Source organism: Hylobates moloch, unplaced genomic scaffold, assembly GCF_009828535.3.
Source record: "Hylobates moloch isolate HMO894 unplaced genomic scaffold, HMol_V3 SCAFFOLD_8, whole genome shotgun sequence".
Lineage (NCBI taxonomy): Eukaryota > Metazoa > Chordata > Mammalia > Primates > Hylobatidae > Hylobates > Hylobates moloch.
The window spans coordinates 100,323,394-100,350,328 of record NW_026652283.1 but is presented as its reverse complement, the minus strand read 5'-3'; the positions used below and the strand labels follow the sequence as shown (position 1 = coordinate 100,350,328).

The 26,935-nt window shown below is 36.8% G+C and overlaps 1 protein-coding gene and 1 pseudogene across 2 annotated transcripts in view; both read left to right on the top strand.

Annotated features, from left to right (window-relative positions):
• RBMS3 (RNA binding motif single stranded interacting protein 3) overlaps positions 1-26,935 on the top strand; it is a 1,191,227-nt gene that overhangs the window by 244,518 nt on the left and 919,774 nt on the right. The gene's annotated exons all lie outside the window — the stretch shown is intronic.
• Positions 21,101-22,076, top strand: LOC116473714 (mesoderm-specific transcript homolog protein-like; annotated as a pseudogene).

Sequence of the window (26,935 nt, the reverse complement as noted above, 5' to 3'; positions counted from 1 at the left end):
TTTTGCTCTGTCTGCTCAAACTGGGTGCCAGAACTCTGATGACAACTGTCAACCTAGAGTCCACTGTCCAGGATTATCTATACAATGTATTTAGTATCTCTAAAGCAATTTTTTTTAAGACCACAAAAGAATACCTAAGAAGACCAGGCCTAGCCTAGGGAGTAAGAACTATGTGTAGTTTACTCTGTCTCTAAGAGTGTTTTCTATGCAATGAACTATACATCATATACAAGATGTTTTTTGCTTTAACTATTAATTCTTTCCCATTAGGAATTAGTAAAATGCTTCATAATTATGGCTAAGGGAAATATTTATGATCTTAGCATACAGATTGCTCATTTCATCTCCAAAGTTTTGCTAATACTTTTCAGGGTGTTTATATTGTTTTTACCCCATAATATTCAACACAGTGTTTATATCAGTTATGTTAACCAGTTATGGAAAATCCTGAGTTTCTGGTTACCCAAATGCAAGGTTTACTTGAAACACAAGCCAAGGAAGTTTTGTATGTTCAGCAGTGCTACTCAAAGTATGATTAGCTAAACTGGTGAATTACTACAAATATTTGATTGCTGGTCTGTAACAAAATAGGTATAGAAATTAAAAATAAGCTTTCAGAAATTTTAATACCAATTTGGTAATGTCACAGCATCTAAGCACGTCTCATCAAACAGCTTGAGGTGTTGTCAAATTCATGTGGTGAGTCATAGATCCACTAGCTATGAACTAGTCAGCATGATCTCTAGCTATGAACCAGTGTGATCACATAAACTCACATAGTGAGATAATGTGTTGGGTCTGTGATAGATTGGAAATTAATTTTAACAATAACTGAAAGTCGGCCGGGCGCAGTGGCTCACGCCTATAATCCCAGCTACTCCGGAGGCTGAGGAATAAGAATTGCTTGAACCCGGGAGGTGGAGGTTGCAATGAGCCGAGATCATGCCACTGCACTCCAGCCTGGGCAACAGAGCAAGACTCCACCTCAAAAACAACAACAACAACAACAGCAACAAAAAACCCTGAAAGTCCCTAATATGAGAAACACAATCATATTTACTATATTTTTATTACCTGGAAATGTCTTCTCATTCTATTTATGTCCAGATAAAAGTCAGTTCTGCTTTTTGGACATATATGGTTTAGCCTTCTCTGTGATTTGTTGCAATGTTGAGGTTAGTTACTTCTTATAGGTAGAGTAATGTATGGATTTGGTACAACCTATAGAAGGTCTTCTCTTGGAGAGAAATGAACATCATGAGTATCAGGATATGATAGATTATGCTGCTGTAGTCAACAACCCTAAATATCAGAGGCTTAAATGAATAATTTATTTCTGGCTAACACCACCTGTCTATTATGGGGAAGCAGGGACTTTCCTATTGTTTCCAGGTTAGTTGGTCCAGAACTCAGGCTGATGGAGCATCTACCATGTTTAACTTTGCTGATTACTGCCAGGAGGAAAAAAGACTTTGGCCATTCTTTCATCAGGTAAATAATTCACATGTCACTTCTCTCCCCTCAGTAGCCAGATCTACCACTTGACCCTATCCCACTATACAAGAAAAGAGTGCAAATCTAACACATGCCCAGGGTGTAGGGATTCATAGAGATTTGGTGAACTCCATTAATGACTATGGCACTAGAAAGCTTCTGGGTATTACTATTAAGCACATATTTTTGCCTTTAATCCTTGGGTTTTACTCTTTAGTATATCACTTTCACATTTGCATAGGCATAGGAGGCAGCATAGGGAAACTGAGAGATGATTTCCTTTGACTTTAGATAGAATCCCAACCCTACATTGTAGCTGTGGTATAACCATACATAAATTATTTAATCACTTTGAAATGAGACAATAATGCTCACATCGTGGGTTGTAATGAAGATTAAGTTGGATAACCTTCATTAAATGAAGACTAAGTTGGATAACGTTCATTAAATAAGTAACTTTCATATTATTAAGTGCAGGCAGATGGAAGTGTTTATGTTTAGGCAATAATAATTTTAGCTCAGCTTACAAAAAATATTTTTGGGTCTGGAAAAATAGAACTAATATTGGTATTGATTTAGGTAGAACTCAGCTATTGAACCATGGTAGATTCTGAAGCATCTTTATAATCTTGTCTGTTGGTGTTGATCTAGCCAACAGATTTTGAATTTTTCTTCCTGAAATCATGGTGATTGGAAGATATGAGTTATCCAATTTCTCCTTTGGGTAAAAATGTTTCTAATCTTTCAGAAATTTCTCTGTTAAGGCATTTTGTGATGCCACTTAGGTATTTATTGTTCTGGAATACAGTGTAATATTGTTTCTAGGAAATTAAAAATGTAATATGGTGGTTCGTATTTGAAATTTCTATTCAATTTCAGTTGATTTTCAGGCTAATTGCATATTTTTTTCTGTTTAAGCATTTATTATATAGGTTAATTCTTTTTAAAAGAGAGATTACTTAATATACTCAAACTAAACCTAATAATGGTAATATATCAGAAGATTATTTGTGGAAATACCAGATGCTGTTGATGATCAGGCAATTTTGTCTTTCTGGCAACAGAAAAGGCACCCAGCAGTAGTAAAATATGTATCAGTGACTGATTCCCAGTCAGTATGGGAGTAACACTCCAGTTTAAAAAATTTTTTTTTTCACTTTTATTTTAGGTTCAGGGGTACATGTGTAAATTTCTTATATACGTAAATTGCATGTCATCGGGGTTTGGTGTACAGATTATTTCATCACTCAGATAATCAGCATAGTACCTGATCGGTAGTTTTTTGATCCTTACCCTCTGCTCACCCAGTATCCTCAAGTAGGCCCAAGTGTGTGTTGTTTCCTTATGTCCATATGTACTCAATGTTTAACTCCCCCATATAAGTGAGAACACGCAGTATTTGATTTTTCTGTTTCTGTGTTTGCTTAGGGTAATGGCCTCCAGTTACATCCAAGTTGCTGCAAAGCACATGATCTCATTATTTGTAGTGGCTGCATAGTATTCCATGGTGTATATGTGCTACATTTTCTTGATCCAGTCTAATTTGATGGACATTTGGGGCAATTCTACTGATTCTATATCTTTGCTATTGGGAACAGTGCTACAGTGAACCATAGAATGATTTAGATTCCTTTGGGTTTATACTCAGTAATGGGGTTGCTGGGTCGAATGGTAATTCTAAGTTTTTTGAGAAATTGCCAACCTGTTTTCCACAAAGACTGAACTAATTTACATTCCCACCAGCAGTGTATAAGCACTTCCTTTTCTCCAAAACCTCGTCAGCATCTGTTATTTTTTTACTTTTTAATAATAGCCATTCTGACTGGTATGAGATAATATATCATTGTGGTTTTGATTTGCATTTCTGTAATGATTAGCAACGTGGAACTTTTTTTGTATACTTGTTTGCCACGTCTATGCCTTTTGAAAAGTGTCTGTTCATATCCTTTGCCCACTTTTTAATGGAGTTGTTTTTTGCTTATAAGTTTGTTTAAGTTCCTTATAGATTCTGGATATTAGACCTTGGTTAGATGCACAGTTTGCAGTTTGCAAATATTTTCTTCCATTCTACAGGTTGTCTCTTTACTCTGTTGATAGCTTATTTTGCTGTGCAGAAGCTCTTTAGCTTATTCTATTTATCAATTTTATATTTTTGTTTCAAATGCTTTTGCCATCTTTGTTATGAAATTGTTGCCAGTGCCTATGTCCAGAATAGTATTGCCTTGGTTATCTTCCAGCGTTTTTATAGTTTTAGGTGTTACATTGACATCTTTAATGCATCTTGAGTTGATTTTTGTATGTAGTATAAAGAATGGGTCCAGTTTCATTCTTCTGCATATGACTAGCCATTTATCCCAGCACCATTTATTGAATAGGGAATCCTTTCTCCATTGCTTTAGTCAATTTTGTTGAAGATCAGATGATTTAAGTGTGTGGCATTATTTCTGCACTCTTTATTCAATTCCAATGGGCTATGTGTCTGTTTTTGTACTAGTACCATGCTGTTTTTGTTACTGTAACCCTGTAATATAGTTTGCAGTTAGGTAACATGATGCCTCCAGCTTTGTTTTTTTTAGCTTAAGATTGTCTTGGCTATTTGCACTCTTTTTTGGTTCCACATAAATTTTAAAATAGTTTTTTCTTGTTATGTGAAGAATGTTATCGGTACTTTGATAGGAAGTGCACTGAATATGTAATGCCTTTTCATTTGTTGATGTCCTCTCTGATTTCTTTGAGCAGTGTTTTGTAATTAATTGCAGAGATCGTTCACCTCCCTGCTTAGCTGTTTTCCTAGATATTTTATTCTTTTTCTGGCAATTATAAGTGGAATTGGATTCTCGATTTGGCTCTCAGCTTGGATGTTATTGATATATTGGAATGCTACTGTTTACTGTATTTTAATTTTTTATCTTGAAACTTTGAAGTTGTGTATCAGATTAAGCAGCTTGGAGCAAAGACTGTGGGGTTTTCTAGGTATTGAATCATCTGTAAACAGGAATAGTTTGACTTTCTTTCTTCCATTTGATGCCTTTTATTTTTTTCTCTTGCCTGATTGCTCTGGGATTTCAGTACTATATCGACAAGGAGTAGTGAGAGACGGCATACTTTTTTATCCCATTTTTCAAGGGGAATTCTTCCATCTTTTGCCTATTCAGTATGATATTGACTGTGGGTTTTTCGTAGATGGCTCTTTTATTATATTTTGACATGTGTTCCTTCAATGCCTAGTTTGTTGAGGGTATTTAACATGAAGTAATGTTGACTTTTATTGAAAGTCTTTTCTGTGTCTATTGAGATAATCATGTGGTTTTTGGTTTTAGTTCTATTTATATGTTGAATCACATTTATTGATTTGCATATGTTAAAGCAACCTTGCCTCCCAGGAATAAAGCCTACTTGAATATAGTGGACTAGCTTTTTGATGTGCAGCTGGATTCAGTTTTTTAGTATTTTGCTGAGGATTTTCGCATCTATGTTAGTCAAAGATATAGGCCTGAGGTTTTTTGTTTTTGTTGTGTCTCTGCCAGGTTTTGGTATCAGGATTATGCTGGACTCGTAGGATGAGTTAGTGAGGAGTACTTCCTCCTCAATTTTTGGATTAGTTTCAGTAGGAATGGTACCAGCTCTTTTTTATACAACTGGTAGAATTTGGCTGTGAATCTGGCTGGTCCTGGGCTTTTTCTGCTTGGTCAGCTTTTTATTACTGATTCAGTTGCAGATCTCATCACTGGTCTGTTCAGGAATTCAATTTCTTTCTGGTTTAATCTTAGGAGGTTGTACGTTTCCATTTTTTCTGGGTTTTCTCACTTCTGTGTATAGAGGTGTTCATAGTAGTCTCTGAAGGTTTTTGTATTTCTGTTGGGTCAGTGGTAACGTCCCCTTTGTCATTTCTGATGGTGTTTATATCTTCTCTCTTTTTGTCTTTATTAGTATAGCTAGGATTCTATCTTATTATTTCCTTAAGAATAAACTCATGGATTTGTTGATCTTTTCTGTGTTTTTTGCATCTTAACTTCCTATGGTTCAGCTATGATTTTGATTATTTCTTGTCTTCTACTAGCTTTGTGGTTGGTTTGCTCTTGTTTCTCTAATCGTGATGTTAGAGTGTTAATTTGAGATCTTTCTAACTTTTTGATGTGGGCATTTAGTGCTATAAACTTTCCTCTTAATACTGCTTTAGCTGTGTCCCAGAGATTCTGGTATGTTGTGTCTTCGTTCTCACTAGTTTCAAAGAATTTCTTGATTTCTGCCTTAATTTCATTATTTACCCAGAAGTGACTGAGGCCAACACTCAAGCTTTGCAGTCTGTCATTCCTTCTCTACAGTGAATCAATCACTGAATCAGTCCAGGTAGAGTGGATCACATCTGTAATCCCAGCACTTTGGGAGGCCAAGGCGGGAGGGTCACTTGTGGTAGGAGTTTGAGACCAGCCTTGCCAATATGGCAAAACCCCATCGGTATTAAAAATACAAAAAGTAGCTGGGCATGGTGGTGCACACCTGTAATCTCAGGAGGCTGAGGCACAAGAATCATTTGAACCTGGGAGGTGGAGGTTGTAGTGAGCTGAGATGGCATGGGTGGCAGAGTTAGACCCCATCTCAAAAAAAAAAAAAAATCACTGAATTTATCACTGAACAATCACTTACTCTTTTTTTTTTTTTCCTACCTCTTTCTCTCCCTTTTTCTCTGGGTTTGTGGTATTAGTTGAAGGACTTCGATGTTGTGTAGGTTCCTGAACCTAACCTAACTTCTCTTTGAGGAGGTATTATCATTGTTTTTGTCTTGAGTATAGTAGTGGATTCATGCAAATATATTGCCATTTTTTCCACTCATTTCAGTAACCATGCCTTCAATGGAGCTTTCCAGCTCTTCCTTTTAAGATATGGAGTCTCTCCCGACCCTGGACTGGCTGTGAGACTTGCTTTCATAAGTAAAAGTGATAGTATGCTACTTCAGAGTCTAGGACTCAAGAAACCATGCATGCGTCTATTTTCTCTCCTGGAACACTGCCACCTTCTTGAGAACAAGCCAGGCTAGCTTGCTAGAAGATGAGATACCAAGTGGAAAAGAAACAACTCATCCCAGCTGAGGCCATACTAGATCAACTAGAATCCAACCAGTCTGCAGCTAACTGCCAACCAAGAGTGAGCACATCAAAAATTCCCAGGAGATGCTTAGACTTCCAGAAACTAATACATGATGGTGTTTAAATCACCAAATTTTAGGGTGGTTTGTTAACTATCATGTGCACTATAGATACATTTAATCTTTCCATATATAAGTGAAGAAAGAAGTGACTATTAGTCTCAAAGAGACTCATCAACTTAATCCTAATTCTCAGAGGTTTTCCTTTCAAAATAACTACATTCTACATTTACCCAGGGCTCCTTATTTTAACCCCTGTATTAGTTTACATTTGGTGATATAACAAACTACTGCCAATTTAATGGCATAAAACAACACACTTCTATGATTTTACAATTCTAGAGTTCAGAAGTCCTAAAATCTTGCATCCTTTGAAATCTGGATCTACTGAGAATTTCCAAAATTATGTAGTGCTGGTTTTGCTTAAGAATTCTTCCCTCAATGTGTCTCTTTCCTCATATTTCACTGTAAACAGCAATCAGAAACAAGGCCATACTTTCAACACTTTTCTTGGAAATCTCTTCAGGTAAATATCCAAAGTTATTGTTACCCGTTCTGCTTTCCAGGTATTGGTAGAACACAATTCAACTAAGCTTTCTGCTACTATATAACAAGGATCCCCTTTCTTTCAGTTTCCAATGACATGTTCCTTCTTTTCTTCTGGACCCTTATCAGTGATACTTTTAAAGTTTATATTTCTACCAAGAGTTCATTTACAATGATTTAAATATCCTGTAAGAAAATACAGATTTTTCTACCATGTTCCTCACTGTCATTTAAGTCTTCACTAGAAGAGTTGTCTACATTTTCACTAAAAGTCTAAGGAAATCTCAACTTTTCAGTCATTGTCCTCAAAATTCTTTCAGTTTCTTCCTATTGCCCAATTCCAAAGCCACTTCTGTGTTTTTAATTGTTTTTTTACAGAAGCACTTCACTACCAGTGCCATGGTTTGTGTTTATTTACTACTGTTGCTGTAAAATTTGCGACAAACTTGGTGGCTTGAAACAACATAAATTTATTATCTTACCTTTCTAGAGGTCAGAAATCCTAAATTCAAAATGATGGCAGGGCTGTATTCCTTCTGGAGGCTCTAAGGGAGAATTCATTTCCTTGCATTTTTCCATCTTCTAGAGGACACCTCCGTTTCTTGACCTCATGATTGTTTAATGTAGCTTTAAAGTAGGCAGCATAGGCTCTTCAAATCTCTTTCTCTGTGTGTGTGTGTTTGTCTTACCTCTGCTTTTGTCATATGTCTTCCTGTGACTCTGAAACCTCTGCCTCTCTCTTATCAGGACCCTTGTGATTATATAAGACACCCTAACATAATCTAAGAGGATCTTCCCCTCTCATGATTTTTTACGTAATCATATCAACAAAGTCCTCTTTGCAATTGAAGGTAATCCACCCACAAATTAGGTCATAGATATCTTTGGGTGGGTGGGAACATTATTCTATCTACCATAACTACTTTTCTCAGTAGCTTTCTTTCAATATCAAAACTCAGATCTAGAAAAAGCAGAAAAAGCAAAGAGCGCTTTTCCATGGGTATTAAAATTTGCATGTATATATTAAAATTATGATTCCAAAGAGAAAGAAAAATTACTGATAAAATTATTTTATCAGTAATGGATATGTAGTGAAAAATAAAATGAGCCCCATATTATTTTCTTAAATAAGTCTCTTTGAATTCTTAACTACTTCTGAAACATTCATAGCCTAAATGGCTTTAACTATCATTAAATTTTTACTAGTAAGAAAGACCATTCTTCACAGAAGTCTGTCAACAATAAGGGAAGACCATCTTTGCATTAGTAGGAAAATGGATATGTCCCATGCTCTGTCATTTCTCTGATGCTTAAATTGAAATAATCTGCCTTTAAAGATGTTAATGCCACTTTGGGAGGGCGAGGCAGGCAGATCATGAGGTCTGGAGTTCAAGACTAGCCTGAGCAATACAGTGAATCCCCATCTTTACTAAAAATGCAAAAATTAGCCGAGCGTGATGCTGCGCGCCTGTAGTCCCAGCTACTTGGGAGGCTGAGACAGGAGAATCACTTGAACCCAGGAGGCAGAGGTTACACTGAATGAAGATCATGCCACTGCCCTCCAGCATGGGTGACAGAGCGAGACTCCATCTCAAAAAACAAACAAACAACAACAACAACAACAAAAACTGTTAATGCAGGCAGGGTGAGACTGTGCTTGGTTTCTAATGCCCATAGCTCAGATTTCCAGTTTAGGAACAATGAATGGAGGCTAAAACAAAATCAAACCCAAACTCAAGATAGGAACAAATAGCATCATATCACAAATAATATTATTTAATATATATTATCATTAATATATTATACGTTATAATACGAATATAATATGAATATGATGTTAATGATAACCTATCACTTAAGATATGATATTTTCCTGTATCTTGAGTTTGGGTTTGAGCACTACGCAATTAGCTATTCTATTGTCATTGTTATTGTCGATCTTAAAATTAGCTTCTTTACAACTCCAGCCACAGTATTTGGCATCCTGACCTTCATTGACATTGATCATAGCTGATCATATGATCAAGCTGATCATACCCTGCAGAGATGAAAAATTTCCTTTTATATATTATCTTGTTGTTACTTCCTTGTGACTCCGTTCTTGCTTTGTAAAATTGTATAAACACAAGATAGAAACATATCTTCACTACCCCTGCCCTATAGAAATGGTAATATTAAAATAGTACTTCTCAGTGGCTTCTATTAGCAGAAATGACAATAGTAACTTTTTTTCATCTCATATAGTCTAAATGCATGACTAACATATCACACTGTACTTCTTTAAAGTCCTTGGATTCTGGTCCAGATAGTGCTCTTTATATAGGAAAAGATTATTTACTTTCACTCCAGGACTGTTTCAGTTCTGGCTCTAAGACACACACATTAAAATCAAATGTAATGCTTCAGCATGGTGTTAGGATCTGTCATTTTTTGTATTCTGCTAAGCATCCTGTTTGCTTTTTGAAAATTGGTTTTTCACAGTGAAGAACATCATCAAAGTAACTCCAAAATAATTCCAAACTGTTTTCTCCATAGAACATTTGGTCAGTTTACAGTCCAGCTGTTGACAGATGCAGTTTACATGGGGAAAGTTATCCTTCTGTAATATTTACTCTCTTAAATTCACACTGGGCTCCTGTAACAGTGAAATACTATGAATTGACTTTTTATACTGAGGTTAAAAGACAATCCAGAATGCTGCACTGGAAAGTTGATCTGATGTTTTACCCACACATTATTTCATTCTTTCCGGAGTTAATTTTCATCTGCCATCAATCTGCCTCTTCATTCACTCTGGTGCAGTCCATCTGGAGTTCCATTAGATCGTCTGTGTGTTGATTTCCCCTCCCATCAAATCAAGCCAAGTTAGCATCATCAGAAACCTTCTCAGTTATCATCTTTCACCTTACTTCAGATTTTGAGATGCCTACAGAATTCAGAAGTCCTGAAACTAGTCATGCTTGCCTGAAAGTCTTTTTGCATGTAATCTTTAGTGTTATTATTATGTATTGTCTTATTTTTTAGCATGTGATGTGCATGGAGGTGTGTGGTGATGTATGTGTATAGGCATGTATTTTAATGCACACTGTGGTTGACCGTAAATAGGATTTGAGTTGCAAATAGAACAGTTTATAGAAGAAAATATGACTTAGTGGTTAAATGCTTGACTTTGGGGTCAGAACACATAGGTGTAAATGATGACTCTGCCATTTACTGAGTTTACTTCTTTAGCGAGCTACCTTTGCTCTCCACGACTCAATTTCTCCTTCCTTAAAATAGTGATTAAGATAGAGTCTTTTCTGTAGGGTTTTTGATGGAGTTTAATGAGATCTTGCAAATAAGATCCTTAGCATGGTGCTTGCCAGGTATTAAATGCTCAGAATTTCATCTTTTATTCTTTTTCTTGATAAAGATGTTGAGCAAATGTTCAGGAAAATTCCAACCCAAATAGAAATATGATTATATTGCTTAAAAGGAAATTGACATGTCTGACATTATGGATATAAATTTAAGATCCTTGCCCTTAAGCAACACAGAATATAGGGAGGATATAGTAAAACAAAGAATTATATCACAGTTGACTAACTATGATGGGTAAAAATGTGACCAAGACAATATGAAAAAGCAGGGGTACCTTCCCTCCATGTTGGCAAGAAAAGAGTAAAGAGGAGGCTTTTTGGAGGAAGCACGGTCTAGCTTTTAGTCCTTAATGGTGGACAAGAAGTTCACAAAGTGAAGGGAAAATTATTCTAGGTACAGACGTAGAAAGAATAAGATAATCTAAAAAATACAACCAAACCAAGCACAAACAAACAAAAAACTTAAAAGGCTAGATTATGTCACAGAAATTGAACTTGATTTCTGGCATAAATTTGTATGACATCAGAACTCGGTTGAGGAATTAAATAGCTCACTGGGCAGCTCTCGTTTAGGCAATGCTATGAATATCCGGTTTAACTTCTGCCCTTGTGGCTGTTATTTATTGCATACTCACTATAGGCCAAACACTGAAGTTGGATGCTTTATAACCATTGTCCTCTTCAAATATATTTTATGTATTTTAAGCTAAGTACAGTAAGCATGCCACCAGTGTACAAACCTGTGTAGCAACTATAAGGAATGTTAAACAGAGTTTGAATTCCCAACCCCCTTTGTTCTGTCCAGGTTATTTTTATTATGAGGATTAGAATTTCATATCTAAAGAATCCACTCACTGCTGCTACAACTTAGTTTCTTGATATGGCAATATTTAATAGCTTTGAGATTCAAAACAAAGTTATTACCAGTCTGTAACTTTCCTAAATATCAACAACAAAACTTACAACTTGTTAACAGCTTATGGAGTTTGAAATTTTATGTACCTTATTTTCTAGTTGTCATTCCTTTCCCTTCAAGGAACAGCATAGATAGCTAACTTTCTGTAAGAGTTTCTCGATACAGGTGGCCTCCAAAGAAAGCCATAGAAGGCTGTCAACCTTCTATGTGGAGAACCCTACAAAGTACTAGAGAAACAGACAAAGTAGTGGAGGGTCCCTATTTCTCCTTTTTATGGAAGACGATTTTTAGGATTGTGTAAGAGCTTGGAACCTTGAAATTAAGCTCTTTAGTAAGAGTATAGGCTCTGTAGGAAATGTAAGGAGCTCTGATGACCATGCCTAACCCCTGGTTAGAATTGCTTCTTTTGAATGCTACCATGCCTGTCGGGCATAGAGATGGTTCTTAGATTCATTATCTGTAGAAAAGAAAAGTGTGCTTCTTTGTAGGTATTGACTGACCCCCTCTTGTGCACTTGCTTCCAGTGATAACAATGGACTTCCCAGTGCTAACTAACTGTGCCCTGTCTAAAAGGTTTAACTGTGATGAATTGAGCTAATAAACATTTAACTGAATGATGCAGCTACTGATTGAATTGTCTTGATGGGACATTCCTGCTTTCCCATATATCTCCACTTCTTAACATAAAACACTGAACACCCCCAGAGACCCAACTCCTGTTACTTTTGGTTAGTTGACAGTTTTTCTTCTGAAATCTGGATTTCTGTGTGTCTTGTAGCACAGAACATTGAGAGGGAGATCATCTAAAATGAATAGTAAATATCTAGCTACTCATGCCTTAACATAGAAGCCATTACCAATTGATTATTGTACTCTTTTTTGCTGACCTACAAATCTTTCTCATATTCTTGCTCCAGACAGCACTATCAATGAAAGAGAATTAGCAGGTGAGATGAAACCTGTTGGTCCTATGCACCATTGTCATATTTTCCATGCTTCAGGGAATCAAGTGTAATTGAGCAAGAAGACTTAAATTCATCTGATATTGTGAGAAGAAAAAAGTGTATGTGTAGATATGTATATGTTTGTTCAGTGTGTATTAACATGCATTTGAGGGAGAGAGAGAGGAATATTAGTTGATTATATACAGGCAATCAAAATAACTGTATGTATAGTTTTCATCATCTATAATATAGTCAATTAGTACATTGTAGAAAGTAATGCATTTGTAAAATCCTTCCATTACCAAGCTTTATTATAAATAACATTTGATAGATCAATAGGGTGATATAGTTAACATTAATCTATTGGACATTTAAAAATAGCTGGAAGAGAATAATCAAATGTTCCTAGCATAAAGAAAAGATAAATATTTAAGGTGATGGATATCCTAACTACCCCAATTTGATTTTACAGATGTATCAAATTATCACATGTATAGGGAAAATATGTACAGATGTTACATATCAATTAAAATAGATAAATCAATTAAATGAAATTATACACTCACAAAACCCATTTTCTGTATCCTTACAAAAATTAGCCGGCAGTACCTGCACAAGTTTATGGTCAGAAGCTAAACATTTTTTGTGGGGTTTGAACATGGGAAATAGTTCACACTGATTTGAATGTCATGCCAAACCTAGGCAATAATTTGTACTTTTTATCATTGTATGAGAAACAAAAATGTGAGTTAAAAGGAAAGTCCTTATATCCCTATTCTCTATAACTGAATAGAATTTGTCTCTCCTTTAATTTTGTATTTCATCCAGAGTGTTGTAGGAAGTCTCACCATCTCTTCATGTCCTTTCAATTTGCCAAATGTTTTTTAAAAAATGTGCTCTTACACAATCTTAGATGAGTTGAGCATCTTATTTCTGGCACAGATTTCCTAAGTCTCCATTAGACTTATTTACCAATTGCTCAGTTTTCAGGCAAGGGCACCTGAAGCTTGAGTTAATTCAACCAAGTTCTATTAGATACAAAATTAAAAAGACAATTTTGTTTCTTGTTCTTCAGGGGAGATATTTTTCTTGCTTTGGGAACAGCCGTATTATATTACCTTAATGTTTCTTTTTAAAAAGTTTACAGCAGTTTCAACAGCTTCTCCTTTCTTCTGAAAACACTTTGTAAATAAAAATAAGAGTAATGAAATTAGTCATACTTGTGATAGAGATTTTTCTTTGGGTCTTTTGCTTTATCTTCCACTATTCAAACTTTATCATGCTTACATATGACATTAAACAAAATATAATTTTCTTCTAATGTTGAATAGGCAGATGTGTGAATTTCAGTAACTTTTTGATAAACAATTTGAAGAAAACGGATTGTCTTGGAAAAATGATATTTGCCCATACATTGTATTGGAAAGTGATTTTTCATCTGGCCAGTGGTTATACTCTATTGATGGAAATTAGAGCCATTTTGAAAAACACTTTCCGTTAACTTTTTAATTGTGTTTACTGTGATTGCATATAAATTCTTAAATGGTAAAATTATTAACTTGGAAGTTTCAGACTGAGAGGCAATCATTAATATCTGCTTGTCAGACTTTGAAAAGAAGTTATTTAGAAAGTCAGTCTGAATATTAGCACACATTCAAAAGTGACTCCCTGGCCAATTTAAATACTCTCAGAAACAAATTTAAAGTCTCTTTTTACCCTATAATGTCTGGAAAACCGACCGTGTTATTGGTTTTAGAGAGAAAGAGAAGGAAATTATATCTGAGAAACTGAACCATCTCTTGTACTTGCTTCTTGGAGGCCAGAGAATTTAGAAGATGCACAGCTAGAGGCTGGGAGGAAGACAAGCTGGGTAAAAGAAATGGAACCATAAGAATCTTAATACGTCTGTTATTGTAGAAACATATGGAGCCAATCACAGACCTTGCCACAGGGGCTAAAAATTAGCATTTGTGTGAGACAGATGTAGTATGTCTCTTTTTATATGGTTAAGGAGTTGTATGGGTATTGTTCCCTGCATTTCCAATGTTTTTAATTGAATGCTAGGAAAAGGGTTCGCAGTAAGATGCTTTCTCCATGTTCATCTTTAATTACCCCTTCTTACTCCTCACAAAATAAATGCGTTTGGCTTGAAAGTAAAGTTAATGGTAGTAATGGCACTAACAACATCCTGGCTGCTAAAATATCTGTTTTACAGAGAATCATGTGATATATTTAGGGAAAAATGGCTTTTGTTCTAAATAAAATCCAGGGGAATTTTAGAACACTTTGGTGATAACTATAATTCTGTACATGTTTTCACATTGGAATTACATTTTACACAGGCATCCTAAAGTTAGAGTGTAAGTGAAAAAAATCTCACCCCAACATATTTCCTCTTTTAAAAAAATCCTCTGTAATTTCAAGACCTTCATGCTTTGAATGTCACTTTCACCCCAGCGTAAGCTAAGCCGTGGAAGATTTATATCTTTTGACTTACCTGACTCTGAGTCATACGCTCAATGAGTGAATGATGGCTGAACAAGTCACTGATATATTTTTTAAATGTGTCCCAGAATGTAGAATTTCTATTAGTTAAATGTACGTATGAAATTTCATTTATCTCCTTTAAAGTACACAATTAAATAATGACACTACAATACGAATTGTTTATATTTACATAACAGGATTAATTTTTACCCATTATTAATGCAATAGAGACAGTGCTATTAAGCAATTGCTTATATGTCTTGACCCACTTACTGCAATTTGTATCTGATCTCCAAATCTTGGGCAGTTTTACTTGCTGTTGTCCATTGTTATTCTATCTCAGCTATCTATAATGAGATGCTACCTGCAAGCAGCTCAAAACTGCAAGCAGCTCAAAAAAAGAGGTCCTCACTGATCAGTAACTCTGCAGACAATAGGATTTCCTCTTCATTTTACATATCTTAGCCACATTATCAAATAGTAAAATAGATGTATATGGTCTAGTCCACAGACATATGAGAAAATAAAATTTGAAATATCTAAAGATAATTCAGAATAAAGAAAATAGGTCATATTTGAGGTAGAGTACTTTCAGAATTTGCACTCATTTGTTATGTAGGACATAAAAATTGGTTAAAGAGAAGGAGGTAAATAACATTAATATAAGTGGTAGATTATTAGAGTAATTGTTCCCAATGTGTCACACCTCCCTGTCTTCACATGCTTGTGTAGCTCACTCCTGTGTTTACTCCAAACTTGGCCTTATGACTTGCATTAGTCAATAATACATTAACAAATACGACACAAGCAAAGGCTCAAATAGGACTGGTGTATTGTGACCAGCTCTCTTGTAGCATTGGCACCATGTGAAGAAGCCCAGGCTAAAATGCTGAAGACACATATCCCAACTGACAGCTACCACTAACCTCCAGACAAGAAGGTAGGGCATTTTGTACCATCAAGCCTCAGTTGAACTGCCAGTTGAGGAAAGCCATATGAACAAACCAAGGCAAGACAAGCAGAAGAACCACCAGCTGAACTCAGCCCAAATTGCTGGTCACGTGTTAATTAATGGCAACTAAAGCCATTAAGTTTTGGGACTATAAGTTACACAACAATAGATTATGGAGAAGTAAACATGTATTTCAAATAAGTTTTCTTTCTTTTTTTTTAAATTTCATGTAACAAAAAGTAGAAGGATAGGTAGAACAAGCCTGATGCAGGGGATTGATGATGTCATCTAAGGGCTTTCTATCTTTAATATCTTAGTTTTCTGTTTATGACATAGGGACTGCTCTACCTTCATCTGTGTCCAGGGAAAGATGAAGGGAAAATAGCTTTGTCTACTGCTCCTGTTCTATTCATTGGAAACGCAGAACACTGTCAGAGATCCTTTCCAGACTTCTGCTGTATTTTATTAGGAAGGAGTGTGTCGGCCAGGTGCAGCGGCTCACGCCTGTAATCCCAGCACTTTGGGAGGCTGAGGAGGGCGGATCATGAGGTCAGGACATCGAGACCATCCTGGCTAACATCCTGTCTCTACTAAAAATACAAAAAAATTAGCCGGGCGCGGTGGCAGGCGCCTGTGGTCCCAGCTACTCGGGAGGCTGAGGCAGGAGAATGGCGTGAACCCGGGAGGCAGAGCTTGCAGTGAGCCGAGATCGCGCCACTGCACTCCAGCCTGGGCGACAGAGCGAGACTCCGTCTCAAATAAATAAATAAACAAATAAAAGAATGTGTCATCTGGCCACTTCTAGCTGCTAGGGTGGCTGGGTGGGGGAAAGAATATTTAGCTTTTTTAGCTGCTTTAGTAAGTGTATAGCTGCTATGTTATCCAGTCAACAGTGTTAGATAAGTTTCCTTTCTTCTCACATTGCTTTTATTTTCTCATTATTACTTGAAACCCTAAATAAAAGAAATAGGATACATCTGAATTTATATATATTCATTATTTAGCCAACATTCCTTTAAGCCTCAGTTTTCTGGTTTCTTCATAGTTATAACCTTGAGTCTTAAATAAAGCAAGTGAGTTAATACTTACACAATATAGAGTAGAATATCTAGCACCAGGAAAGCTGAGACCATATCTGTTCTGTTTACTTCTACATGTCCAGCACTGTGTAGAGTGGTTGGCAAATAGGAGGAACTATAAAATGAATGAATGATGACAGAATGACTGCATGACTCTCTGACTTGATAGACAAGTGCTAGCTGCGTTTCTTTCAACTATATTTTATAATTTTTAGGTACAGACCAGGTGCAGTATAGATAAAAATTATATTTCTGAGTCTTCAGAGGTTAGCAAAATGCCCAGCACATAACATATAGTCAACAAGTATTTGTTGATAATGATGTTGATGATAAATAAGGCTAGCAGCTTATAGTAATTGTACTGATTTTATTTTTCTTCCAAAAAAAGAGTTAAATTTTAAAATAGAATGAATTGTATCCTCCTCTGGTTGTTTGATTTATGTATAATTTAGGAGCAGAATCTTGAAAAACCTTGTTCAACTTTGAAATACCGGGACAAATGTTCACCACGTGCTGCACGAAGCTTAAGGCATTTAATATAGCTGGACCTCTGTAGCACACTGCTTTTCTTTCTTAAACAACATAAATTTGCTGAGCTAGACCTTAAAGAACTATGATTTGTTGACATGAATTCAACATGATCCCAACCTGCATAGTAAGAATGTTTTGATTTCTTTGCCAAGTTTGATTCCTTTGCCAAGTTTTGTGGAACATGTTTTTGGTCTTGGCAAACTCCTGTATATTAGCTATCCCATTCCTTCTAATTTCCAGAGACAGACATTAATTATTTTCCTTTGCACTCCTGGGAGTTAAACATATGAAATTACTAGACAATGCCAGTAAATTATCTTCCCTGAGAAATATTAAGTTGGGATGGATTGAGAATTTCTGAAAGTTGGAGACTTGTTCTCAGTGATTCACTCTCAGCTGGTGTTTGTCAGTTTATTGTTTCACTCAATCACAATAAACATAAGTAGGTTGAACTGTTAAAGTTGTCCATAAAGACATAAAAGATGTTTTTCCATTTTTATTCACAAGAAGTACCTTCTTGATGAAAACTCTAGGTGAATGTGGAAATCTGCATTGTTGGATTTAAGGAGAAAAAAATTGAAACACTGAGAACATGAACTGGAGAAAATATTAAGATAAAAGCAAAGGGTACTGATGCCATAGAGGCTAGCTGTCCATCTGACAAATGAAGAAATGATGTGAGTTGTATAAACAAGGAGCTCTCAATTTTGCAACAAAATTGTGTTGCAAAACTTGACCTGTTTGTTGATTTTTTAAAAAGTGTATTCATTTATATATTCAGTGAGTTTTTTTTAATAATTCAGTATATATAAATGTTATTTTACTTATTTCTTTTAACTTTTGAGTTTGGAGGTATATGTGAAGGTTTGTTAAATAGGTAAACACATGTCACAAGGGTTCGTTGTACATATTATTTCATCACCCAAGTAGTAAGCTTAGTACCCAATAGTTATCTTTTTTCTGCTCTTCTCCCTCTTTCCACTCTCCCTGCTCAAGCAGACCCTTGTGTCTGTTTTTTTGTGCTTTGTGTTCGTAAGTTTTTCCCATTTAGCTCCCACTTATAAGTGAGAACATGTGGTATTTGGTTTTCTGTTCCTGTGTTAGTTTGCTAATGATAACAGCCTCCAGCTCTATCCATGTTCCCGCAAAAGGCATGATCTCATTCTTATTTATGGCTGCATAGTATTCCATCGTGTATATATACCACATTTTCTTTAGTGGATCTGTCATTGGTTGCATTTCGGTTGATTCCATTTATTTGCTGTTGTGAATAGTGCTGTAATGAACATTCTTCGGCATGTGTCTTTATTTTAGAATGATTTATATTTTTCTGGGTATATACCCAGTAATGGAATCACTGGATGAATGCTAGTTCTGCTTTTAGCCCTTTGAGGAATCACTATACTGCTTTCCACAATGATTGAACTAATTTACACTCCTACCAACAGTGTTTAAGTGTTCCCTTTTCTCCACAATCTCGCCAGCATCTATTATTTTTTGACTTTTTAATAGTAGCCATTATAACTGGAGTGAGATGGTATCACATTGTGGTTTTGATTTGCATTTCTCTAATGACCAGTGATACTGAGCTTTTTTTCATATGTTTGTTGGCTACATCTATGTTTTATTTCAAGAAGTGTCTGTTCATGTCCTTTGCCCACTTTTTAATGGAACTGTTTGTTTTTCTCTTGTAAATTTATTTTTTACAGATGCTGGATGTTAGACCTTTGTCAGATGCATAGATTAGAAATATTTTCTCCCATTCTGAGTGTTGTCTCTTTACTCTGTTGATATCCTTTTGCAGTATAGAAGCTCTTAAGTTTAATCAGATCCTACTTGTCAATTTTTGCTTTTGTTGCAATTGCTTTTGGTATATTAGAAATGAAATCTTTGTTTCTATGTCTAGGACAGTATTGCCTAGATTGTCTTACAGGGATTTTATAATTTGGAGTTTTACATTTAAATCTTTAATCCATCTTTTTTTATTTTTTTATTTTTTTGAGATAGAGTCTCACTCTGCCACCCAGGCTGGAGTGCAGCAGCGCTATCTCAGCTCACTACACCTTCCACCTCCCAGGCTCAAACAATTCTCATACCTCAGCCTCCTGAGTAGCTGGGATTACAGGTACCTGCTATCATGCACACCTAATTTGTGTATTTTTAGTGGAGACAGGGTTTCACCATGTTGGCCAGATGGGTCTTGAACTCCTGACCACAAGTGATCCACCCTCCTCAGCCTCCCAAAGTGCTGGGATTACAGGCATGAGCCTCTGCACCCAGCCTTTAATCCATCTTGAGTTGATTTTTGTATATGGTTTAAGGAAGGGCTCCAGCTTCAATCTTCTGCATATGGCTAGCCAGTTATTCCAGCACCATTTATTGAACACGGAGTCTTTTCCCCATTGCTTGTTTGTGTCAGCTTTGTTGAAGACAGGATGATCCTACATGTGCAGCCTTATTTCTGGGCTCTCTATTCTATTCCATTGGTCTATGTGCCTGTTTGTGTACCAATTCCATGCTCTTTTGGTTATTGTAGTATAGTTTGAAGGTGGGTAACTTGATGCCTCCAGCTTTGTTCCTTTTGATTAGGATTGCCTTGGCTATTCAGGCTTTTTTTGGTTTCATATGAATTCTAAAATAATTTTTTATAGTTCTGTGAAGAATGTCACTGGTAGTTTGATAGGAATAGCATTGAATCTGTAAATGGCTTTGGACAGTATAGCTATTTTAATGATACTGATTCTTTCTATCCATGAGCATGGGATGTTTTCCCATTTGTTTGTGACTTCTCTGATTTCTTTGAGAAATCTTTTCTAATTCTCATTGTAGAGATTTTTTACCTCCCCGGTTAGCTGTATTCCTAGGTATTTTTGTGTGCGTGTGGCAATTGTGAATGAGATTGCCTTTCTGATTTGGCTTTCAGTTTGGCTCTTGCTGGTGTATAGGAATGCTAGTGATTTTTGTGCATTGATTTTGTATCCTGTAACTTTGCTGAAGTTGTTTTTCAGCAGGAGGAGCTTTTGGGCTGAGACTATGGGGTTTTCTAGATAGAAAATCATGTCATTTGCAAACAGGGATAGTTTGACTTCCTCTCTTTCTATTTGGATGCCCTTTATTTCTTTCTCTTGCCTGATTGCTCTGGCTAGGACTTTCAATACTGTGTTGAATAGAAGTGATGTGAGAGGGCATCCTTGTCTTGTGCTGGTTTTCAAGAATGATGCTAGTTTTTGCCTATTCAGTGTACTGCTGGCTGTGACCTTTACAGAACTCTTCATCCAAAAACAACACAATATACATTCTCCTAATCACCACATGGCATGTACTCTAAAATTAACCACATAATTGAACATAAAACAATCCTCGACAAATGTAAAAAGAACCAAAATCATATCAAACACACTCTAGGACCACAGCACAATAAAAATAGAAGTCGAGACTGAAAATTGCTCAAAACCAAATAATTACGTGGAAATTAAACAATATGCTGCTGAGTGACTTTTGGGTAAATAATGAAATTAAGGCAGAAATCAGGAAGTTCTTTGAAAGTAATGAGAACAAAAATACAATATAAAATACAATATACTAGCATGCACAACCGGTTCCCCCAAACATGGAGTCCTGCAGCCCAGGTCTTACCTGAATCAGGATGAGGGTGTGGTGGGTCCAAGTGGAGCTGTTGGCTACGTGCCTACTTGCTGCATACCTGCAGATCCCACCCCCTCAGGTCTCCCTGTCCCTTCACTCTTGGAAGTCTTCAGGCAAATTTTTCACTTACGAAGGACTGCATATATTCTACCAAGACTCTGTGGGTGTGGTTGGAAGTCTGGAGATATCCAACATCCAGCTATGATTGGTACAAGATTTGGGAAGGTCTGACCTTGAGGTTTCATCAAGTGCTTGTGCTTGATTTCTTAGGCTTTGACTTCAGTGACAATCCACAACCACATCACTATTCCATATTTGAACAGGCCAGCATTATGGAAGTGCTTTTGTGGCATCTGGGGCTCCAGAACCACAGGACCAACCTTTTGTCTCATGACTATGGAGATATTGTTGCTCAGGAGCTCCTCTACCAGTACAAGCAGAATCAATCTGGTAGGCTTACCGTAAAGAGTATCCATCTGTCAAATGGAGGTATCTTTCCTGAGAATCACCGTCCACTCCTTCTCCAAAGGAGAAGCACACATGGAGGTGTGCTGTCACCCATCGTCACGTGGCTGATGAACTTCTTTGTATTCTCGATGTCTCACTCCAGTCTTTGGGCCATGTGCTTGGCCCTCTGAGAGTGAGCTGTGGGATGGTACATGTGGGCAGTCCCATCCCACAGCTGCAGCAATGATGGGAACTTATTCATTGTCAGTCTCTTATGGTACATCATCAATCAGAGAAAGACGTTTAGAAGACACTGAGTGGGAGCTCTTGCCTCTGAAACTACCCTCATGGATTTTATCTATGAGCCATTGGATTCTGTAAATCCCTACCCAGAGTTTTTCGAGCTGTACAGGAAAATGCTGTCGCGGTCCATGATGTCGATTCTGGATGACCACATTAGCCACGATCCACAGCTAGAGGATCCCATGGGCTTCCTGAATGCATACCTGGGCTTCATCAAGTCCTTTTGAGTTGGAAAGAGTAGATTCCCTGTATTACCTCCCCTACTCCCTTAGCCGTTGTGTATTCCACTTAAGAAGAAATGCCCAAAAGAGGTCCTGGCCATCAAACACTATTCTCTCACAAGGTCCACTTTACTCGAATTGGTGAATAGTATATAGGAAGAAGCCAGCAGGAGCTCTGGCTAAGGTTGACATAATAGTCCACCTCCCATTACTTTGACATCTGATAAAATGTACAGACTTGCCTTTGTTTTTATGTTATTAGGAAATTCTGATCAGTACTACTACTATTCACTGATGCAGAAAGACGTTCTTTTGCATAAAAGACTTTTTAACACTCTGGACTTTCCTGAAGTATTTAGTAGTGCTAATTTCTGACCCAGGCCTAATAGGAATTCTACAGTAAGAATGACGAGGGCTAGGCGTGGTGGCTCACGCCTGTAATCCCAGCACTTTGGGAGGCCAAAGCGAGCAGATCGCATGAGGTCAGGAGTTCGAGACCAGCCTGACCAACATGGGGAAACCCTGTCTCTACTAAAAATACAAAAATTAGCTGGGTGCGGTAGTGGGCACCTGTAATCCCAGCTACTCGGGAGGCCAAGGCAGGGGAATTGCTTGAACCCGGGAGGCGGAGGTTGCAGTGAGCCGAGATTGTGCCACTGCATTCCAGCCTGGGCGACAGAGTGAGACTGTCTCAGAAAAAAAAAAAAAAAAAAGAATGACAAGAAGGGGGTCTCCTTCCTCTTCTCCTTGAATGGCTTTATGGGCACATGCTTTTTAAAAGATCTTTAAGCAGCACAGAGCTGAGTCTTATTTGTCATACCTTTGGATTTAGTTTCATCAGCTGTTTTTAATTATAAACATAGTGTTAAAATAGATATTGGTTTAAATAATGTAGTATTCTTAGTATGACTATGATATACCTACATATTATACATATTTTATAAGAATACTAAATCAACATACTCTTACTCTGCCAGTGAACCTAGTTAAACATGTTTCATTTCTGAATAAATTGAAGTAGATCCAACCTATTTACTGAATTTACTAAAATCACAGGACATTAAGGACCAGTAGCATCTATGCCAGAGATTTACCGTTATTGCCAGTAAGACTGATTCTAACAGCAAATAACAGTCTGAGACTCCTCATACCTCAGTTCTTAGAAGCATGTCTCTCTTGAGCTACCACAGAGGGGAAGGGATGGTTTTGTTGTCCAAGCCACCATATGCAATGTACATTGATTTCTTTATGATGACTGCTTAACAACCCATTGCCTGTCCCAGAGAAGCTTTCTCATGTAGCTTGGTAATTCCTGTACTTTACAGACAGAAAAGTTCCAGAAACTTTAAGAACAAATTCTGAGAGACCTATGAGCAAATGATGCTGAATACGTTTTTTTAGCCACATTTCATTGTCTTAGTCAAAGCAGGATTCTTAAGTGATTATTTAAAATTCATTTTTTAAATTAGCACCTTCAAGTATGACAATTTTGAGACTTGGATAAGTATTTTCTGTTAATAAAAATGAATTGTGACAAAAAGATTACAACATACTAGAATCTCTAGGACACAGCTAAGGCAATGTTAAAAGGGAAATTCCTAGCACTAAATAAGCATATTAAACTGTTAGAAAGATCTCACGTTAACAACCTAACTTCATAACTGAAAGAATTAGAGAAGCAGGAACAAACCAGCCCCAAAGCTAGCAGAAGGTGAGAAATAAAAATAAAAATCAGGCCAGGCACGGTGGCTCACACCTGTAATTCTGGTACTTTGGGAGGCTGAGGCAGGGGGGTCACCTGATGTTAGGAGTTCAAGACCAGCCTGGCCAACATGGTGAAACCCTATCTCTACTAAAAATACAAAAATTAGCCAGGTGTGGTAGCAGGCACCTGTAATCCCAGCTATTTGGTAGCCTGAGGCAGGAGAATTGCTTGAACCTGGGAGACACAGGTTGCAGTGAGCCAAGATTGTATCATTGCACTCCAGCCTGGGGTGACAAGAGCAAGACTTTGTCTCAGAAATCAAAAGATCAATGAATCCAGAAGTTGGTTTTTTGAGAAAAAAAAAAATAAATAAAATAGGCCACTAGCTATACTAATAAAGAAAACAAAAAAACCCCAGAAATTCCAAATAAACACAATTAGAATTTTGAAGGGAATGATACTACTGACACCACAGAAATGAAAACAACCATCAGAAACTACTGCGAACACCTTTACGCACAAAAACTAGAAAACTTAGAAGAGATGGATAAATTCCGAGACACATACACCCTCCCAAGACTGAGCCAGGAAGAAATTGACTCCCTGCATAGACCAATAATCAGCTCTGAAATTGAATCAGTAATAAATAGCCTAGCAACCAAAAAAAAAGCCCGTGACCTGATGGATTCACAGCTGAATTCTATCAGACGTACAAAGAAAAGGTGGTATAAGTCCTACAGAAACTATTCCCAAAAATTTGAGAAGAGGAACTCCTTTTCAGCTCATCCTATAAGGCTAGCATCATCCTGATACCAAAACCTGGCTGAGACACAACAAAAAATGAAAACTTCAGGCCAATACCTTTGAATAACATCGATACAAAAATCCTCAACAAAATATTTGCAAACTGAATCCAGCAACACATCAAAAAGCTAATCTACCATGATCAAATAGGCTTCATCCCCAGGATGCAAGATTGGTTCAACATATGCAAATCAGTAAGTGTGATTCATCACGTATACAGAACTAAAGACAAAAACCACATGATTATCTCAATAGATACAGAAAAGGCTTTCAATAAAATTCAACACCCTTCATGTTAAAAACTTTCAATAAAGTAGGTATTGAAGGAACATACCTCAAAATAATGAGAGCCATCTGTTTATTGAGTTCATACTATGTGCTGGGTATAGTTCTCAGTGTATGGATACAGCAGGAACAACATTAAAACAAAGCAAAATAAAACTAAAATGTTCCTACTCTCAGGGAGAGTTTAAGGAACTTGCCTGAAGTCACAAAGCTCCTAAATGACAGAGCTGGAATTGAAACCTAGACTGTGTGACTCTATAGCCCATGCTCTTCACTACTAAGCTGTGGTGCCTTTCTTTTAAAAAATTAATTAACTTTATTTTTAGATCAGTCTTGGTTTTACAGAAAAATTGAGTGGAAATTACAGAGAATTCTGAATCCATTCACTGCTCAATCATGTTTCTTGACTTTTGATTCAGAAAGCAATGGAAAATGAATAAAACACTAGTATACCTAAGGAAAATCCCTTCTCTTTTCTCTGTACTTGCCTTATAATAATGCACTTTCCATCATCCTAAGTTGTTCATTCATTCTTTCCACACGTACTTATAGAACCTCTCCCATGTGTCAGGCTACTCAAAAAGAATGATGAATAAACTGACACGAACCCTGACCTTATAGAGTTTGTGGGAGAATATAAACCTTGGCGGAGACAATATCAGAAATGAATATCTAATTACAAAAGACAGAAACATTAAAAGACAATGTGGCAAACAGTTTTAACATCCAAGTTCTTTTTGAGGCAGTAATATTTCAGTGACACCTGGAGGATGAAGAAAAGTTAACCTTGCAAAGAAAAGAGGAACGGTCATTTCAGGGAGTGGATCACCATACAGAAAGTTACTGAGGAGGTTAAGGATTTGAAGGTTTCAAAGTATAAAGAGCTGAGTTGGCAAAGGAAATGAAAAATGACTGGACTGAGAGATAGGAAAAAAGCCAGGAGAATTTGTTGTCACAAGAATCAAGAGAAATATGATCACACAAGGTCAAGTAAGTTTAAGATTTTTTAAGAGGTCCATTGGAGGATGTTTGTGACCTTTCATTTTTTGATATCAGCATTAACACAAGGGCTGTTTTAAATGGTTTTCTAAAAAATTTCAAGTGCATGTTTTCTTATCGAGAACTATGTTCTCAAGGTTCTGAGTAAAAAAGTGTCCCGTTAATGGCAGATGAGAAAGTCATCATAGGTGTGTGTAGATAATATTTAAAAGCAGTTGAATATGCAAGGAAGAGAGAACGGTCAGTAGAAATGAAGGTGCATTCAGGGAGTTCTTCTTTCCTTTGCTTGAGACCAATTAGGGAAAATTAAAATGCTGTTTTCAGAAATCTAGCAGAGAGGGAGAGGCTGAAAATGCAAGTAGGAGGAGATAACTGAGGTGGTAGAAATGTTAGTATCTGGATACCCATACAGGGAGTGGCCTCTGCTAGAAGAAGCCTCACTTATTCCAAGGTTGTTAGACGGAAAAAGAAAAGATGAGTAAAGATTTAGGTCAGTTGTATATTTGATGACAATATCAATTCTGATTTTTAGGAAGCATGAAGTGCACATTTAATATGGAATAAGAAAGGGTAGGAGATGGGGAGAAAGAAAGGTCAGGTCCTTGAAGTCAGTAAAGGTTGGTTGTGGAGAGTGGGAAAGTGAACTTAGAGAAACGGTAAGTATGCCAACCAGTGCTGGGTAACCACTTGAACTAACGACCAGGAATTTATAGTGAGATCAGCAAATTAGAATCGAGTTTCACTGGGCCTAGAGCTGAAATGGGAGTAGTTTACATACAGTTTCTGTCTCAAATATCTTGATATTATATCCAGGGCTGGTCCGATGTCTCTACAGTTATTAAGAGCCCAGACCCATTCTGTTTTGGCACTCTGCTTTCTCCATCATTTGACTTCCATTTCATGGCAAAGATAGTGTTCTGTTCCAATCAGCAAGAAGGGGAAAGTATAATAGAGTACATCTACCCATCTTTTAAATTTGTTGTCAGCGAGTGAGATGATTGAATTAATCACTTTGGAAACTGAGCAGGTTGAGGTGTTGAAAAGTCTAGGATCAGCTGGGCGCAGTGGCTCA